The sequence below is a fragment of the Bombina bombina genome, chromosome 1, assembly GCF_027579735.1.
Source record: "Bombina bombina isolate aBomBom1 chromosome 1, aBomBom1.pri, whole genome shotgun sequence".
NCBI classification, from domain to species: Eukaryota; Metazoa; Chordata; class Amphibia; order Anura; family Bombinatoridae; genus Bombina; species Bombina bombina.
The window spans coordinates 751055222-751076026 of record NC_069499.1 but is presented as its reverse complement, the minus strand read 5'-3'; the positions used below and the strand labels follow the sequence as shown (position 1 = coordinate 751076026).

Sequence of the window (20805 nt, the reverse complement as noted above, 5' to 3'; positions counted from 1 at the left end):
ACGCCCTTCCTGGTTCCTGATCCCTAGCTTGTTCCTGGCTCTGCTGTTTTCCTTGTTCCTGATTCCGGCTCATCTGACTATTCGCTTGGCTCCTGACTCGGCTCGTCTGACTACCAGCTCTGGTTTTGATTCCTGGCTTGTTATCTGACTTGTGGAATTTTTATTATTTTTTGCTATTAATAAAGGTGTGATTATTTTTGCACTTCTTGTCTCAGTCTGATTCCTGGCACCCTGACATTACGCAAAGGCCATGAATCCTGATGGTGCTAATAATCCACCTTTACCTGCCATCATTTCCAGGATGGATGTACAGAATCACCACTTGGATCAATTTGCACAAGCCCTGCAAACCCTGCTGACTCGCACAGCACATTTGGACCAAAGTGTCCCGCAATTTATGGCTGCTCCTGTTTCCGCTGCTGCACCTATGCCTACCAGGAGCATGTCCGGTTCTGCACCTCTACCTCAGCGATATGGAGGCGATCCTATTCAGTGCAGAGGGTTTTTGAACCAGGTGGGAATTTACTTTGAGATGTTACCTCAGGTGTTTCCCTCTGACAGAGCTAAGGTGGGATTTCTCATCTCGTTACTCTCTGACACAGCTCTTGCCTGGGCTAATCCCTTGTGGGAGACTAATAAACCTGTGATTTCAAATTACCCTGAATTTGTGGTCTCCTTTCGAAGGGTATTTGATGTTCTGGCCCGCTCCTCCTCTGCTGCTAAACGACTCATGTCCACTAAGCAAGGTACAAGATCTGTTGCTCAGTATGCTATTGAGTTCCGTACGCTTGCCGCAGAGGTAGGTTGGAACAATGAAGCCCTTGTTGCCGTCTTCTTTCATGGGCTCTCTGAAGCGATTAAAGACGAAGTTGCTGCCAGAGATTTACCAGAGGATCTCGAGGCATTGGTGTCTTTTTTGATCCTAATTGACATCAGACTCAGAGAGAGGCCCTCTTTCAAGGAGCACTTGCGTAAGCCTCCTGTTCCGTTGTCTCCTACGTGTTCGTTCCCACCCATGCCTCCCTCTCCTCCCATGCCTCCTGGTCCCGAGTCACCAGGTACTGCTGAGCTGATGCAGCTGGGATTCACGCGTCTCTCCACGGCGGAGAGGGCCTTTAGGAGGAGGGAGGGTCTCTGCCTCTATTGTGGGTTACAGGGCCACCTTTTGAAGTCTTGTTCTACATGGCCGGGAAACGCTCACACCTAAGGTCCTGTCAGAGGCAGACCTTGGGTGGTTTATCCTCGTCCCCGGAACCGCTTAAGGAGAAACCTATGGTCACGGTTGTCCTTTCCTGGGTGGACTCCTCCATAGTCACCCAGGCTCTTGTTGACTCCGGTGCTGCGGGCTATTTCATTGACAGTTCTTTTGTATCAAAGCACTCCATTCCTGTTTTGCCTCAGTCCGTTCCGCTTGCTATTGAGGCCATTGATGGCAGGCCCCTTCAGCCCGCACTCATTACTCACGAAACTGCTCCGTTGTCCATGGCTGTTGGGGTTCTCCATTTTGAAACCCTCCAGTTCCAGGTGATAAACTCTCCTCATTTTCCTGTTGTTCTGGGTTATCCCTGGCTCCAAAAGCACAATCCCAGTCTCGACTGGCGCAGGTCCGAAATTTTGTTGTGGTCCCCGCAATGTATTTCCACTTGTCTTCGGATACCAGTTAAAGTCTTGTGCACTTCTTTGGTTTCTCAATTGCCAGAGGAGTACCGAGAGTTCCTAGACGTGTTTGACAAGGTGCGTGCCGGTACGTTGCCTCCTCACCGGTCTTACGATTGTGCCATAGACCTGCAACCCGGAGCCATTCCTCCTCGGGGCCGGGTATACCCTCTGTCTGTTGCAGAGAATTGTGCTATGGAGGAGTATGTTGCCGATGCTCTGTCGCGGGGGATCATCCACAAATCCTGCTCTCCTGCAGGGGCTGGCTTCTTCTTTGTGAAGAAAAAGGGTGGCGAGTTAAGACCATGTATCGATTATAGGGGTCTTAATCGTCTTACCATTAAGAATGCTTACCCTATTCCGCTTATTACGGAACTCTTTGACCGCCTCAAGGGAGCTACGGTCTTTACTAAACTTGATTTGAGAGGAGCGTACAATCTCGTTAGGATTAAGGAGGGCCACGAATGGAAAACAGCATTTAACACCAGGAGCGGGCATTATGAGTATCTTGTAATGCCCTTTGGCCTATGTAATGCTCCTGCTGTTTTTCAGGAATTTATTAATGATGTCCTACGACATATGTTGCAACAGTGTGTTGTGGTGTACTTAGACAACATCCTCATACACTCACCCACACTTGAGGCTCATTGTTCTGATGTTACACGGGTTCTTCAGAGACTACGTGAGAACGGCCTGTTTTGTAAACTCGAGAAATGTGAGTTCCATCAGACTCAAGTAACCTTCCTAGGTTATGTTATCTCCGTTGCAGGGTTCTCCATGGATCCTGACAAGTTATCTGCAGTTCTGCAGTGGCCTCGCCCAGTTGGTCTTCGTCTATTCAACATTTTTTGGGGTTTGCCAATTACTATAGAAAGTTTATTAAAAACTTTTCTTCCTTGGTCAAACCTATCACAGACATGACCCGTAAAGAGAATGATCCCCTCCATTGGTCACCTACTGCCATTAAGGCCTTTGATAGTCTTAAGACTGCCTTTGCTGCCGCTCCAGTTCTGGCTCATCCTAACCCTGTCCTGCCTTTCGTTCTTGAGGTCAATGCGTCTGAGACTGGAGTAGGTGCCCTCTTGTCTCAACGTCCTACGCCTGATGGTTCCTTGCATCCGTGTGGTTTCTTCTCTAAGACATTGTCTCCAGTGGAGTGCAATTATGAAATTGGCGACAGGAAATTACTGGCCATAATTTTGGCACTTAAGGAATGGAGGCATCTTCTCGAGGGTACTAGCATGCCAGTGCTCATTCTTACTGACCACAAGAATTTAACTTATCTATCTGAAGCAAAACGCTATTTTTGTCTCGGTTTAATTATGTGGTCTCCTAACTGCCTGGTAGTAAGAATGTTAGGGCTGATGCCCTATCTCAACAATTTTCGCCTCTGTCCAAGGAAGAGTCTGTTCCTACTCCTGTTATACCTCCTGACCATATTTTGGCTACCATACCTACTAATTTGACTTCTCCCTTGGGGAGGAGATCCTGGCTGCACAAACCAATGCACCTCCTGAGAAACCTAGTGGTAAGTGTTTTGTTCCTGAGAATCTTCGAACTAAACTTTTGCACACTTACCACTATCCTAAAGCAGGTCCCCCAGGCAAGAACCAAATGATTTGGCCTGTCACTCGACAATTCTGGTGGCCAGGTCTTCGTTCTGATGTTGCTGCGTATGTTGCCTCCTGCTCAGTTTGTGCACAGAATAAGACTCCTCGTTGTCTTCCTGTGGGTCTTCTTCAACCTATTGCTAATGGTGAGCATCCTTGGACACATCTTTCCATGGACTTCATTGTCGAGCTCCCTGTTTCCAATGGCAATACTGTTATCCTTATGGTGGTTGACCATTTTTCTAAAATGTCACATTGCATTCCCTTGATGAAGCTGCCTACCGCTCAGGAGCTTGCTTCAATTTTTGCCCGGGAGGTCTTCCGTTTACATGGGTTACCCAAGGAGATAGTGTCAGACCGGGGTAGCCAGTTTGTCTCCAGATTTTGGCGTTCCTTTTGTGCTCAAATGGGGATCCAGCTTTCCTTCTCCTCGGCATATCACCCTCAATCCAATGGGGCTGCGGAACGGTCTAATCAAGCTCTGGAACAGTTCCTCTGTTGCTATATCTCAGATCACCACAATAATTGAACTGAACTGTTACCTTGGGCTGAGTTTGCTCGTAATAGTGCTATTAATGCTTCCTCCAAGATATCCCCGTTCATGGCGAATTATGGGTTTCAACCATCCTTGTTGCCCAATTCATTTATGTCTCAGGGTATTCTGGCTTTGGAGGAGCATCTCCGGCAACTCCGTTCCACGTGGGTGCAGATTCAGGATTGCCTTCATCGTTCTATGCAGCACCAAAAGTTCCAGGCTGATCGTAGGTGTCTGCCCGCACCTTCCTACCAGGTTGGTGAGAGAGTTTGGCTGTCCTCCCGCAACTTGAACCTTCGTGTGCCTTCCAATAAATTGGCTCCCCGTTATGTTGGTCCTTTTCAAATACTCCATCGGGTTAATCCTGTGGCCTACGCTCTTGACCTTCCTCCTGCTATGCGCATCTCCAATGTTTTTCATGTCTCCCTCTTGAAACCATTGGTTTGTAATCGGTTTACCACTGTGTTGCCTCGTCCCCGTCCTATCTTTGTTGACAACCATGAGGAGTATGAGGTCAGCAGCATTATTGACTCTCGTATGTCCAGGGGCCGTGTACAGTATTTGGTTCACTGGAGAGGCTACGGTCCGGAGGAGCGTTCTTGGGTTCCCTTCTCTGATGTTCATGCTCCTGCCCTCCTCCGTGCATTCCATGCTCGTTAGTAAGCCTTTTGTCCTCCCCCGGGGGGAGGGGTTGTTGAGGGGAGGGTACTGTCAGGGTTTTTTCCCTGTTGTGTTTGCCATGTGCTGCTGGCAGCCATTTTACTCACCTCTCTTCCTGACTATGGTGCATTGTGGGGGATGTTGCTCAATTCCTGCACTTCCTTTTATGGCCAGACTGGTGTGCATCATCAATGTGAGACAGGATGCAGTCTCAGAATTGTGATGTCATCACTTATTATTTAAAGGGCCTCTGTTCAGTATGCTTTGCCTTTGTGTTGTCTAAGACCTGTTTGTGAGAGTTCCTGTGTATTACCTGGCTGCCTGACGCCCTTCCTGGTTCCTGATCCCTGGCTTGTTCCTGACTCTGCTGTTTTCCTTGTTCCTGATTCCGGCTCGTCTGACTATTCGCTTTGGCTCCTGACTCGGCTCGTCTGACTACCAGCTCTGGTTTTGATTCCTGGCTTGTTATTTGACTTGTGGACTTTTTATTATTTTTTGCTATTAATAAAGATGTGATTATTTTTGCACTTCTCGTCTCAGTCTGATTCCTGGCACCCTGACAGTTTGTCCATCAGGATCTCAAATCATTAAATTTGAAGGTATGGAAATTGAACGCTTAGTGCTAAGTCATAGAGGTTTCTCTGACTCAGTGATTAATACTATGTTACAAGCTCGTAAATCTGTCTCTAGAAAGATTTATTATTGAGTTTGGAAGACTTACATTTCATGGTGTTCTTCTCATAAATTCTCTTGGCATTCTTTTAGAATTCCTAGAATTTTACAGTTTCTTCAGGATGGTTTGGATCTGTCTGCAAGTTCCTTGAAGGGACAAATCTCTGCTCTTTCTGTTTTATTTCACATGAAGACTGCTAAACTTCCTGATATTCACTGTTTTGTACAGGCTTTAGTTTGTATTAAGCCTGTCATTAAATCAATTTCTCCTCCTTGGAGTCTTAATTTGGTTTTGAGGGCGTTACAGGCTCCTCATTTGAGCCTATGCATTCTTTGGACATTAAACTACTTTCTTGGAAAATGTTTTTCCTTTTGGCCATCTCTTCTGCTAGAAGAGTTTCTGAGATATCTGCTCTTTCTTGTGAATCTCCTGTTCTGATTTTTCATCAGGATAAGGCGGTTTTGTGGACTTCATTTAAATTTTTACCTAAAGTTGTGAATTCTAACAACATTAGTAGAGAAATTGTTGTCCTTTCCTTGTGTTCTAATCCTAAGAATTCTTTGGAAAGATCCTTACATTCTTTGGATGTGGTGAGAGATTTGAAATAATATGTTGAAGCTACTAAAGATTTCAGGAAGACTTCTAGTCTATTTGTTATATTTTCTGGTCCTAGGAAAGGTCAGAAGGCTTCTTCTATTTCCTTGGCTTCTTGGTTAAAGCTTTTGATTTATCAAGCTTATTTAGAGTCAGATCAGGCCCTGCCTCAGAGAATTACAGCTCATTCTACTAGATCAGTCTCCACTTCGTGGGCTTTTAAGAATGAAGCTTCAGTTGATCAAATTTGCAGAGCGGCAACTTGGTCTTCTTTACATACATTTACTAAATTTTTCCGTTTTGATGTATTTGCTTCTTCAGAAGCAGTTTTTGGTAGAAAAGTTCTTCAGGCAGCTGTTTCAGTTTGATACTTCTGCTGATGTTTTAAGTTTTTCTTGTCATTTATAGAATAAACTTATATTTTGGGTTGTGGATTATTATTTCTGCGGAATATGGCTGTTGTTTATTTTGTATCCCTCCCTCTCTAGTGACTCTTGCGTGGAGTTCCACATCTTGAGTATTGATATCCCATATGTCACTAGCTCATGGACTCTTGCCAATTACATGAAAGAAAACATAATTTATGTAAGAATTTACCTGATAAATTAATTTCTTTCATATTGGCAAGAGTCCATGAGGCCCACCCTTTTTTATGGTGGTTATGATTTTTTTGTATAAAGCACAATTATTTCCAAATTCCTTTGTTGATGCTTTTTACTCCTTTCTTTATCACCCCACTACTTGGCCATTCTTTAAACTGAATTGTGGGTGTGGTGAGGGGTGTATTTATAGGCATTTTGAGGTTTGGGAAACTTTGCCCCTCCTGGTAGGATTGTATATCCCATACGTCACTAGCTTATGGACTCTTGCCAATATGAAAGAAATGAATTTATCAGGTAAATTCTTACATAAATTATGTTTTTTTCAACATTCAAGCTCCCACCCACCATTGTACAATAGAACTGCCTGTGGTTTATGCACTGCGCATCAGAGAGAATAAGTTGTGACCATTTTAAAAAACAAACAAACATGTAAATACTTAATTGTACTCCTAAACAGATATTCTAATTATCATGTTTCGTTATCTCCAAGTTTCATATTTAAAAATGCCTTTTGAACTTTACTTATTCTTTTTTATTAAACCAGGAAACTACTGTATGTATTTATACGTGAACTGAGCATATGTGAGAACTTTAGAAATTATGAACAGCCCAGTCACTACACTAACTCAAAGCCAGATGTTAAATGGATAAAGAAGTTGGCATTTTATCAAATAGCATGTAATAAACAGAGAGAAAGAGGAGATTTTCTTGTTTTAAATTAGGGTTACATACATGAGTTATGGGTTCTTTTACTGCCTGCTCCTCTTGTTCCCTCCAAATAGATGTCCACTGTAACAATGAAGACCTGCTGCAAAAAGAAAGCTGTAAAATTAATCTATAAATAGATTAAGACAACAATACTCTAGTACCCATAATGCCACAGGCTAAAGGGGACATTCTTGGGGTAACACTCATGTCCCTAGTCGTAACTCTGGCAAAAATACATATATGAAATTATAGATGTGGCTTTAATGGTTACCTTAGCAACATCATAACAAAAACTTTTTACAGCAACATTTCTGTGTGGATTCATCTGAGTAATTATTCAGAATATAAAAGCAGGCCATTTATTAATGTTGTTCTACTGCCCTCTAGTGCATGTAGACAAACTAACAAGATTTCAGTCATTTCTGGTTGCAAATGAGAGGCGCATACAGTATGTGTAAACTGGAGGTTGGTCTGGTGGTATGTTTTAACCATTCTCAGTTTGAAATGCCAAATGATCAGCACAGTTGTGTGTGCCAGAAAATAACAATGAGATCAGATGCATTTTAGCAAATTAAAGGGGGAAAACAACAAAACATGGCTTACAACTGTTAGAATATGTTATTACAAGTACTCATGCAAATACTTGGTATTGACACCGATACTAGTATCGGTATCGGTGCAACCCTACCAACAATAATTAAATCATTACCTCTGGGCGTTATATGAAGTGATACACGCTAACACCGTGGGATGTTGAATTCCTGATTAGAAATGTCACTCAACAAATACTTGGTATTGGCACCGATACTAGTATCGTTATCGGTGCAACCCTACCAGCAATAATTAAATCATTACCTCTGGGCATTATATGAAGTGATACACGCTAACACCGTGGGATGTTGACTTCCTGATTAGAAACGTCACTCAAGGTCATATAACTGGGACTAACCAATCGACCTGATAGGAGTAGAAAATAATATAAACTATGTGTTAGCTATGCTAAGTGAGCTTAAATGGACACTAAACCCAAATGCTTTCTTTTGTGATTCAGATAGAGCATGCAATTTTAAGCAACTTTCTTATTTACTCCTATTATCAAATTTTCTTCATTTTCTTGGTATCTTTATTTGAAATGCAAGAATGTAAGTTTAGATTCCGGCCCATTTTTGGTGAAAAACCTGGGTTGTTCTTGCTGATTGGTGGATAAATTCATCCACCAATAAAAAAGTGCTGTCCAGATATCTGAAACAAAAAAAAAAGCTTAGATGACTTCTTTTTCAAATAAAGATAGCAAGAGAACGAAGAAAAATTGATAATAGGAGTCAATTACAAAGTTGCTTAAATTGCATGCTCTATCTGAATCACAAAATTAAAAATTTGGGTTCAGTGTCCCTTTAAGCGTAATGCAGTATTTAATCCATAGATTAAACAATGTCTCAACAAATTTATATAGTCCCTAATAATGTTTAATCAATAAAATAGATAGGACAATGTGTAAAGGATTGTGAATATTCCCTGGTGTTGGTCTGGATCAGTATGGTAGATCACCAACATATAACATAGTATCCGATCTACCTATCAATGATATACAAAGGTGATATGTGTGGGTTTTTTAAATATAAGCCATCAATATTTGTAGTTTATGTTGTAAAAGGACGGTGTTCTGTGTTGGACAAACTCAAAGGGAAGCCCGTAAAAGAATTTCAGAGAATAAATAAAATATTAGGTGTAAAAATTCTGAGGCCCCTGTTTCGTCACATTTTTACAGACTGGACATAACACAAGCCAACTTTGTTTTCTAATTATTGAACAAGTTAAGATACCCAGGAGGGGTGGTAATAGGGAAGCCCTCTTAAAGAAAAGGGAAATGTATTGAATAAATGAACTACATACTATGACCCCTCAAGGTTTAAATCAGGAATATGATTGGACATTTTTTTGGTAAATGTACTTTAATTCAGTTATATATGATGATAAACTAAATTGTGCTTCATGATTAATTAAATAATTTTACTATGGAACATTTTAAATGTTTTTAATTAGAAGTTTTTTTTATATACATTGTGATGTTTACCACTAGAGGGAGTAATTATGTAAGTATAAATGGGAATAAGCAATTTTCTTTCATTTACCTGTAAATATTGATTCTAACCACTAGGTGGCTGTATACATTTGTGGTGGCAGTATACATTTTGTATGTGTTTTGGCGCCTAAAATACACAATTTTTGTAGTAATATGTTAAGCATGAATAAGGACCAAGTGTGTGCCCGTAACGTTGCTTGGTGTAACTGTTGGACCTTGCACTGATGAAAAATAAAGGTCTTTTTAACTTTTAAAGCAGCTGGAGTTTTTTACTTTATAATCTGGATCTTGTCAGGACATTTAAAATGTTATGGAAAGGCTGCTGAGGATTTTGTCAGTCTCTTAACTTGTTTGTTGTTTTTTCTGGTTAACGTTAGGGCCAAGAGGTAGCTTCTGTTTCCTTAGCTTCTTGCTTATGGAGTTTGATTCACAGAGTTTTCTTGGAAGTAGGAAAATAGTCGCCTTTAAGTATTTTAGTTCTTTTAACCCGTTCTGTGTTCACTTTTTGGTTTTCAAGATTGAAATATCAGCAGAGTACCATGGTCATCTTTGTGTACTTTTTATTTTTTTATCAAATTGTGTTTGCCTCTCCAGAGAAAGTTTTTGGAAGGAAGGTCTTTCAGTTGGTGGTTTCTGATAAACAGGTGCCTGCCTTTTCTTCTTTTCCCACCAGTTTTTCCTTTGTGGACTCTACAGCTTGGGTATTAGTTCCCACAAGTAAGGATTTTCGTTGACTATCACCACCTTAGAAAAAAACCAAAATGTATTCTTACCTGATAAATTCATCTCTTTCTTGGTGGTGGTGATAGTCCATCATGCTGGTGGCAGTTCTAGTTTGCACCTCATTACCCTACTATCTTTCTTGCTTCTTCCTCCTATCCTTGGCTATATTTAATACTGGAGGGGAGGAGAAAGTGGCAGGGATACTTAAGGGACATAAACCCCTAAAAAATTATTTCATGATTCAGATAGAGAATACAATTATTTTTTTAAACTTTTCAATGTACTACTATTATTTAATTTTCTTCCTTCTCTTGTTATCCTTTGCTGAAAGATTTATCTAGGTAAGCTCAGGAGCAGCAAAGAACTTAGGTTCTAGCTGCTGATTGGTGGCTGCATATATATACATATGTCATTGGCTCACCCATGTGTTCAGTTAGAAACCAGTAGTGCATTGCTGCTCCTTCAACAAATGAAACCAAGAGAATGAAACAAATTAGATGATAGAAGTAAATTAGAAAGTTTTTTAAAGTTGTATTCTCTATCGGAATTATGATAGAAATTTTTAGGTTTCATGTCCCTTTAATGGAAATATCAGCTCTAAAACTATAAGGATAAGGGCCCTGCTCAAAAGAGATCTTGCACTCACATATATGTAGCATACAGAATGAATACATTGGGTTACAAACAGTTTGAGTAAAAAGAATATGGGACATTATGAGGACCATATTGCAAGAGGATTTAATAAAATGTTATGGACACTGCACTCACATTTTTTCTCTCATGTATAGAAAAATAATACTGACTGATCGGTGCAAGAATACCTAAGCTCCAAGATGGCAGTGCCCGGTATAAAGATGTAGAACTTCACTAACTAGAGGAGTAAACAAAAACTGCATGGTAAACAGTAACCGTGCTATTGCAGTTGTGACTAGTAGTTTAATATGCCTTTAATTAAACTCTTTGTTTTTTTACAGAACAACACTCAAACTCATTTCTGTTCCACTTGTCCCAGAATAGAATAAAATTGCAGTGGATTAGTAAAATGTAAGATGGTCTCCTATTTGTAATACTGAATACACTAGTAACTTTTTCTCTTTACTGTAACTCTCTAGTAATATTAATTTCACCCCAGATATGTACAGTCACATTTACAAAATATAATTTATGTTAGAAACCCATCATAAAATGGGTATGGACTATTAAAGGGACAGTGTACCCTACCATTTTTCCCCTTTATAGGGACAGTCTAGTCAAAATTAAACTTTCATGATTCAGATAGGGCATGCAATTATAAACAACTTTCCAATTTACTTTTATCATCAAATTTGCTTTGTTATCTTGGTATTCTTAGTTGAAAACTAAACCTAGGTATTCTTATATGCTAGTTTTTAAGCCCTTGAAGGCCGCCTCTTTTCTGAATGCATTTGACTGTTTTTCACAGCTAGATGGTGTTAGTTCATGTGTACCATAAAAATAACATTGTGCTCATGCCCATGGAGTTACTTATTAGAGGGCACTGATTGGCTAAAATGCGAGTCTGTCAAAAGAACTGAAATAAGGGGGCAGTTTGCAGAGGCTTAGATACAAGGTAATCACAGAGGTAAAAAGTGTATTAATATTACAGTGTTGGTTATGCAAAACTGGGGAATAGGTAATAAAGGGCTTATCTATCTTTTTTAAAAATAAAAAAATGGAGTAAACTGTCCCTTTAATTTGTTCCTAGTGAAACATTTTGCCTGCTGGAGTGTTTTAATTTGTTTACAAATAGCTCCTTTACATTTATATTGGCATTTTAAATAGCCATTTTTGCCTGTGGCATCCCTACCTATACTGAAAGTTTCTATACTTGAGTATAGGCTAAAGAAAAGCTGTACAAACATAGCCAGCAGAAGTTACACTCCCAGTGGGAGGTAGGAGAGATAAGTAATAAAATGTTAATTTTTAAATGTTCTCTCTAAGTATTGAGCCTTAGCTTACAGACAGAAATAATATAAAGAAGCATGTGTGTGTACAGAAAGTGATAAAATAAGATCTGATTTCCTGCAAGCAAATAAAACTTGCATGATTTAGATAGAGCATGTCATTTTAAGACACTTTTACATTCACTTCTATTTCAACTGTGCTTTGTTCTCTTGATATCCCTTGTTGAAACTAAATGCTGATTGGTGCCTGCACACATATGTCTCTTGTGATTGGCTAACTAGATGTGTTCATCTAGCTGCCAGTAGTGTAATGCTGTTCCTTCAGCAAAGGATAACAAGAGAATCAAGATAATTTGATAACAGACGTAAATTAGAAAGTTGTTTAAAATTGTATGAACTATACAAATCATGAAATCAAATTTTGGGATTTCCTGTCCCTTTAATGATTCAGATAGAGCATTCAATTTTAAACAACTTTCCAATTTATTTGTATTGTCCAATTTGCTTTTGTCTCTTATTATTTTTTGAAGCGTAAAGCTATGTAGGCTGATAGGAGCTATGGAGTGTGCATGTGTCTATAGCAGTCTAAGGCAGCATTGTTTGCAACTATGTATAACATTGCTATAAACAATGTTACAAACACTGCTGCCAGGTGGCTAAATACGTGCACGCTCCTGAGCTCACAAAGGATTACTCTTTAATAAGAGATACCAAAATAAAACTAAGCAAAATTTAAACATTGCTTATAATTTCAAGCTCTGTCCAATCCATTTTAAGGGACAGTCAACACCAAAATTGTTATTGTTTAAAAAGATAGATAACGCCTTTACTACCCATTCCCCAGCTTCGCACAACCAACATTGTTATATTAAAGGGACAGTAAACCTTAAAAATAATATTATGTAATTCTGCACATAGTGCAGAATTATATAACATTATTTAAGTGCTATAGTTCTAAACGCCTTTTTTACCTTTGAATATGTAAAAATTATGGCGCTTTTACAGACCCGCTCTCTGCTGAGCGGGTCTGTAATATTCAGTCAGCGCATCGGGCCAGCTGTATAGTCACAGCCCGGCCCGACCGCGCCATAAGACTAAGTGCAGCTCGCTCCTGTCACAGGAGCGAGCTGCACTTAGTGCTATGGCGCGGTCGGGCCGGGCTGTGACTATACAGCTGGCCCGATGTGCTGACTGAATATTACAGACCCGCTCAGCAGAGAGCAGAGAGCGGGTCTGTAAAAGCGCCATAATTTTTACATATTCAAAGGTAAAAAAGGCGTTTAGAACTATAGCACTTAAATAATGTTATATAATTCTGCACTATGTGCAGAATTATATAACATTATTTTTAAGGTTTACTGTCCCTTTAATATACTTTATAACATTTATACCTCTAAATTTTTGTCTGTTTCTAAGCCACTACAAACAGCCTCTTATCACACACTTTTTATGTGCTTTTCACAACAGGAGACTGTTAGTTCATGTGGGCCATAAAGATAACATTGTGCTCATGCCCATGAAGTTGTGCACAACACTGCACTAATTGGTTAAAATGCAAGTTAATAGATAAGAAATAAAAAGTCATGTGGTCAGGGGGCTGTCAGAAAAGGCTTAGATACAACGTAATCACAAAGGTAAAAAGTATGTTAATATAACCGTGTTGGTTGTGCAAACCTGGGGAATGGGTAATAAAGGGATTATCTATCTTTTTAAACAAGGAACTTGACTGTTCATTTAAGTTTAATTTTTACTTTAATGTCTCTTTAAATAGACAAAATTCTTAACTTTATAAAAAAAATCTGTTTGCAATTTAGTGTACATGAAAAAAAAGAAATGTTAAAATATACATTTATTTTGATGCTAGCCCACACGTGCACCTGCTGGATCTTGTCCTAATATACAGCTGAGTATATATCACATGGATAGTCTGTAGATTTATTATACAACCTAGATATTAAAGGGATAGTCTAGTCAAAATTAAACTTTCATGATTCAGATGGAGCAGGCAATTTTAAGCAACTTTCTAATTTACTCCTATTATCAATTTTCTTCTTTCTCTTGGTATCTTTGTTTGAAAAAGCAAAAATGCAAGCATAGGAGCTGGCCCATTTTTGGTTCAGTACCTGGGTAGCACTTTCTGATTGGTGTCTAAATGTAGCCACCAATCAGCAATCGCTACCCAGGTGCTGAACCAAAAATGTGCCGGCTCCTAAGCTTACATTCAAATAAAGATTTGACTTGGGACTTAAATACAAAGACTCAAGACTTACTTGTGACTTGCAAAACAATGGCTTGGTCCCACCTCTGGTGGTAACTAATTTCAAAGAGTGGTAATTTGTCATTCAATTACACAAGGTTTCTTTCATATAACTGGCAAGAGTCCATGAGCTAGTGACGTATGGGATATACAATCCTACCAGGAGGGGCAAAGTTTCCCCAAACCTCAAAATGCCTATAAATACACCCCTCACCACACCAACAATTCAGTTTTACAAACTTTGCCTCCTATGGAGGTGGTGAAGTAAGTTTGTGCTAAGATTTCTACGTTGATATGCGCTTCTCAGCATTTTGAAGCCAGATTCCTCTCAGAGTACAGTGAATGTCAGAGGGATGTGAAGGGAGTATTACCTATTGAATGCAATGATTTCCTCACGGGGGGATCTTTTTCATAAGTTCTCTGTTATCGGTCGTAGAGATTCATCTCCTACCTCCCTTTTCAGATCGACGATAAACTCTCATATTCCCATTATCTCTACTGATAACCGTTTCAGTACTGGTTTGGCTATCTGCTATATGTGAATGGGTGTCTTTTGGTAAGTATGTTTTCATTACTTTAGACACTCTCATCTCAGCTATGGTTTGGCACTTTATGTATTTATATAAAGTTCTAAATATATGTATTGTACTTATATTTGCTATGGTTCAGGTTTTCAGTATATTTCCTTTTGCAGACTGTCAGTTTCATATCTGGGAAAAGTTTTTTTTCTGAAAAATTTATTTCTTACCTGGGGTATAGTTTCTTTTTCAAATTGAGTATCTTTTAAATTTGCAAGCAGAATTAGGCTCGCGAGGGGGAAAAATGCCAAAGTTTATTGCGTCATTCTTGGCGCAAGATTTTTTTTGGCGCAAAGTTACGTTTGTTGACGCAAATTCGCGATTTCCGGCGTCTTAGTTGACGCCGAGTCCTTCACAAGGTTGCGTCATCTATGACGTGAATGTGTCGTTTTCGGACATTTTTGGCGCCATAAAATATTTTTCTGTTTGTTGTGCGTCATACTTGGCGTCTAATATTTTAATTATTTAAGACCCCATTCCTATTTGCCTCTTGCCTTTTTTCTATGTCAGAGGGCTATGCTGTTTGCATTTTTTCCCATTCCTGAAACTGCCATATAAGGAAATTGATAATTTTGCTTTATATGTTGTTTTTTCTCTTACATTTGCAAGATGTCTCAATCTGATTCTGTCTAAGAAATCACTGTTGGAACCCTGCTGCCTGATAACAGTTCTACCAAAGCTAAGTGCATTTGTTGTAAACTTGTGGAGGTTATACCTCCAGCTGGGGTTTGTAATAGTTGTCATGATAAACTTTTACAAGCAGAAAATGTATCCATCAGTAGTTCATTACCTGTCGCTGTACCCTCAAAATCTAATGCACAAGATATACCTGTAAATTTAAGAAAATTTATTTTTGATTCTATTCAGAAGGCTTTGTCTGCCATTCCGCCTTCTAATAAACGTAAAAGGTCTTTTAAAACCTCTCATAAAGTTGATGAAATTTCAAATGACTGACAACATACTGATTTATCTATCTCTGATGACGATCTATCTGATTCAGAAGATCCTGCCTCAGATTTTGACACTGACAAATCCTCTTATTTATTTAAAATGGAGTATATTCATTTTTTGTTAAAAGAAGTGTTGATTACATTAGATATGGAGGAAACTAGTCCTCTTGATATTAAAACTAGTAAACGTTTAAATTATGTTGAAAACGAGAGAAATCTCAATGTATCCTTCCTGGTGAAATATTTTATAAATAAATAAATAAATGTTTATAAACCTCCTGCGGTTATTCCAGAGTTTTTTTCAGTTCCTGATGCTATTTCTGATATGATTTCTAAAGAATGGAATAGGCCTGGTACTTCTTTTATTCCTTCTTCAAGGTTTAAAACATTGTATCCTTTGCCAGCAGTTAGATTGGAGTTTTGGGAATGGATCCCCAAAGTTGATGGGGCTATTTCTACTCTTGCTAAACGTACTACTATTCCTACGGAAGATAGTACTTCTTTTAAACATCCTTTAGATAGGAAACTTGAATGTTATTTAAGGAAAGCTTATTTATATTCAGGTCATCTTCTTAGGCCTGCAATTTCTTTGGCTGATGTTGCAGCTGTTTCAACTTTTTGGTTGGAAACTTTAGCGCAACAAGTATCAGATCATGATTTGTCTAGCATTGTTAAGTTGATTCAACATGCTAATATTTTCATTTGTGATGCCATTTTTGATATCATCAACATTGATGTTAAATCTATGTCTTTAGCTATTTTAGCTAGAAGAGCTTTGTGGCTCAAATCTTGGAATGCTGATATGACTTCTAAGTCTAGATTGCTATCTCTTTCTTTCCAAGGTAATAAATTATTTGGTTCTCAGTTGGATTAAATAATTTCAACTGTCACTGGGGGAAAGGAATTTTTTTGCCTCAGGATAAAAGACCTAAGGGTAAATCTAAAGCTTTTAATCGTTTTCGTTCCTTTCGACAAAATAAGGAACAGAAACCTAATACTTCCCCCAAGGAATCTGTTTCCAATTGGGAGCCTTCTTCAAATTGGAATAAATCCAAGCCATTTAAGAGATCAAAGCCAGCCCCCAAGTCCGCATGAAGGTGCGGCCATCATTCCAGCTCAGCTGGTAGGGGGCTGATTAAAATTTTTCAAAGATGTTTGGACCAATTCGGTCCAAAATCATTGGATTCAGAGTATTGTCTCTCAGGGGTACAGAATAGGATTCAGAGTAAGACCGCCTGTGAGATTTTTTTTCTCACGCATTCCAGCAAATTCAGGCTCAGGCTTTCCTGAAGGGTGTTTCAGACCTGGAGTTATCAGCGGTAATCGTGTCAGTTCCGTTTCAGGAACAGGGTCTGGGGTTTTATTCAAATCTATTCATTGTTCCAAAGAAAAAAAATTCATTCAGACCAGTTCTGGATCTAAAGATTTTGAATCAATATGTAATTGAGTACCAACTTTTAAAATGGTGACTATAAGGACTATTCTGCCTTTTGTTCAGCAAGGGCATTATATGTCCACAATAGACTTACAGGATGCATATCTTCATATTCCGATTCATCCGGATCACTATCAGTTCCTGAGATTCTCTTTTCTAGACAAGCATTACCAATTTGTTGCTCTTCCTTTTGGCCTAGCGACAGCTCCAAGAATCTTTTCAAAGGTTCTAGGTGCCCTACTCTCTGTAATCAGAGAGCGGGGTATTGCGGTGTTTCCTTATTTGGACGATATCTTGGTACTCCCTCAGTCTTTACGTTCTGCAGAATCTCACACAAATCAGCTAGTGTTGTTTCTTCGAAGACATGGTTGGAGGATCAATTTACCAAAAAGTTAGTTGATTCCTAATACATAGGTAACCTTTTTAGGTTTCAAGATAGATTCAGTGTCCATGACTTTGTCTTTAACAGACAAGAGACGTTTGAAATTGGTTGCAGAGTGTCGGAACCTTCAGTCTCAGTCATTCCCTTTAGTAGCTATGTGCATGGAAGTTTTAAGTCTCATGACTGCAGCATCGGACGCGATCCCCTTTGCTCGTTTTCATATGAGACCTCTTCAGCTTTGTATGCTGAACCAATGTTGCAGGGATTATACAAGGATATCACAATTAATATCCTTAAATCCCAATGTTCGACTTTCTCTGACTTGGTGGTTAGATCACTATCGTATAATTCTAGGGGCCTCTTTCGTTCGCCCAACCTGGACTGTGATCACAACAGATGCGAGTCTTTCAGGTTGGGGCGCTGTTTGGGGATCTCTGTCAGCACAAGGGGTTTGGAAATCTCAAGAGGCGAGATTACCAATCAATATTTTGGAACTCTGTGCGATTTTCAGGGCTCTTCAGTTTTGGCCTCTGTTAAAGAGAGAAACGTTCATTTGTTTTCAGACAGACAATATCACAACTGTGGCATATGTCAATCATCAGGGTGGGACTCACAGTCCTCAAGCTATGAAAGAAGTATCTCGGATACTTGTTTGGGCGGAATCCAGCACCTGTCTAATTTCTGCGGTTCATATCCCAGGTATAGACAATTGGGAAGTGGATTACCTCAGTCGTCAGACTTTACATCCGGGAGAATGATCTCTCCACCCAGATGTGTTTTCTCAAGTTGTTCAGATGTGGGGGCTTCCAGAAATAGATCTGATAGCATCTCATCTAAACAAAAAAACTTCCCAGGTACCTGTCCAGGTCCAGGGATCCTCAGGTGGAAGCAGTGGATGCATTGACACTTCCTGGATGTTATCAACCTGCTTATATTTTCCTGCCTCTAGTTCTTCTTCCAAGAGTTATCTCCAAAATCATCATGGAGCAATCGTTTGTGCTGCTGGTGGCTCCAGCATGGCCTCACAAGTTTTGGTATGCGGATCTTGTTCGGATGTCCAGTTGCCAACCTTGGACACTTCCATTAAGGCCAGACCTTCTATCTCAAGGTCAGTTTTTCCATCAGGATCTCAAATCATTAAATTTGAAATTGAACGCTTAGTGCTTAGTCATAGAGATTTATTATCGAGTTTGGAAGACTTACATTTTATGGTGTTCTCATAAATTCTCTTGGCATTCTTTTAGAATTCCTAGAATTTTACAGTTTCTTCAGGATGGTTTTTTGGCCATCTCTTCTGCTAGAAGAATTTTTGAATTATCCGCTCTCTCTTGTGAATCTCCTTTTCTGATTTTTCATCAGGATAAGGCAGTTTTGCGGACTTCATTTAAATTCTTACCTAAGGTTGTGAATTCTAACAACATTAATAGAGAAATTGTTGTTCCTTCCTTGTGTCCTAATCCTAAGAATTCTGTGGAGAGATCTTTACATTCTTTGGATGTGGTGAGAGCTCTGAAATATTATGTTGAAGCTACTAAAGATTTCAGGAAGACTTCTAGTTTATTTGTTATATTTTCTGGTTCCAGGAAAGGTCAGAAGGCTTCTGCCGTTTCCTTGGCCTCGTGGTTAAAACTTTTGATTCATCAAGCCTATTTGGAGTCTGGTCAAGCCCCGTCTCAGAGAATTACAGCTCATTCTACTAGATCAGTTTGCACTTTGTGGGCTTTTAAGAATAAAGCTTCAGTTGATCAGATTTGCAAAGCAGCAACTTGGTCTTCTTTGCATACATTTACTAAATTCTACCATTTTGATGTCTTTGCTTCTTCAGAAGCAGTTTTTGGTAGAATATTTCTTCAGGCAGCTGTTTCAGTTTGATTTTTCTGCTTTTGATTTAAGTTTTTTCTTCTCATTTATGAGGATTAATTTATATTTTAGGTTGTGGATTAATTTTTTTCAGCGGAAAATGGCTGTTTTTATTTTTATCTCTCCCTCTCTAGTGACTCTTGCGTGGAGTTCCACCTCTTGGGTATTGCTATCCCATACCTCACTAACTCATGGACTCTTGCCAATTACATGAAAGAAAACATAATTTATGCAAGAACTTCCCTGATAAATTAATTTCTTTCATATTGGCAAGAGTCCATGAGGCCCACCCCTTTTTTTATGGTGGTTATGATTTTTTTGTATAAAGCACAATTATTTCCAAATTCCTTTGTTGATGCTTTTTACTCCTTTCTATATCACCCCACTTCTTGGCTATTCGTTAAACTGAATTGTGGGTGTGGTGAGGGGTGTATTTATAGGCATTTTGAGGTTCAGGAAACTTTGCCCCTCCTGGTAGGATTGTATATCCCATAAGTCACTAGCTCATGGACTCTTGCCAATATGAAAGAAATGAATTTATCAGGTAAGTTCTTACATAAATTATGTTTTTTCACCTACTTCTTAGTTACAGCTCCTTATTTAATTTAGCTAACTCCTAAATTCATTAACTGTATGGAGTTAGCTATATTAAATAAAGTGTATATTAAAATATTAACAAGTGTTAGAGTGGTGGAGAGATGCTTTATTGAATTTTGATGACATATTGAGCTGTAACTAAGAAGTGGGTGAAAAATCTTCTGTAATTTGAAAGACCCCCCAACTAAATTTGCTACCACCATCTTCAACTGCGCATGAGCGCATGTCCACGGACACTTTAAGAATGAATGTGAGGAGTAAATATCCTCTCCATCGAAATTTGCTACCTAACAATTGCCTAGATTTAGAGTTTTGTCGGTAAAGACCCGTGTAGCTAACACTGCTTTTTTTCCCAGCGCACCCCTTTAAACAACGCTGGTATTTAGAGTTGTCTGAGTGGCTGCGTTAGGCTCAGAAAAGGGAGCGTTGAGCCTAATTTAACGCCACTTCAACCCTCAATACCAGCGTTGCTTGCGGTAGCAGTGAGCTTGCAAAACGTGCTCGTGCATGATATCCCCATAGGAAACAATGGGGCAGTTTGGGATGAAAAAAACCTAACACCTGCAAAAAAGCAGCGTTCAGCTCCTAACGCAGCCCCATTGTTTCCTATGGGGAAACACTTTCTAAGTCTGCACCTAACACCCTAACATGAACCCTGAGTCTAAACACCCCTGACCTTACACTTATTAACCCCTAATCTGCCCCCCGCTATCGCTGACACCTGCATTGTACTATTAACCCCTAATCTGCCGCTCCAGACACCGCCGCAACCTACATTATAGCTATGAACCCCTAATCTGCTGCCCCTAACACCGCCGCCACCTATATTATATTTATTACTCCCTAATCTGCCCCCCCCAACGTCGCCGCCACCTACCTACACTTATTAACCCCTAATCTGCCGACCGGATCTCGCTGCCACTATAATAAATGTATTAACCCCTAAACCGCCACACTCCCGCCTCGCAAACACTAGAATA

At 39.4% G+C, this 20805-nt stretch overlaps 1 long non-coding RNA gene across 1 annotated transcript in view; it reads right to left on the bottom strand.

Annotated features, from left to right (window-relative positions):
* The window catches only part of LOC128639707 (uncharacterized), a 35794-nt gene that overhangs the window by 8051 nt on the left and 6938 nt on the right, over nt 1–20805 (bottom strand). Inside the window, exon 2 of the long non-coding RNA XR_008399244.1 lies at nt 7063–7138. This is a non-coding gene — a long non-coding RNA (uncharacterized LOC128639707). The remainder of the gene's footprint in view (nt 1–7062; nt 7139–20805) is intronic.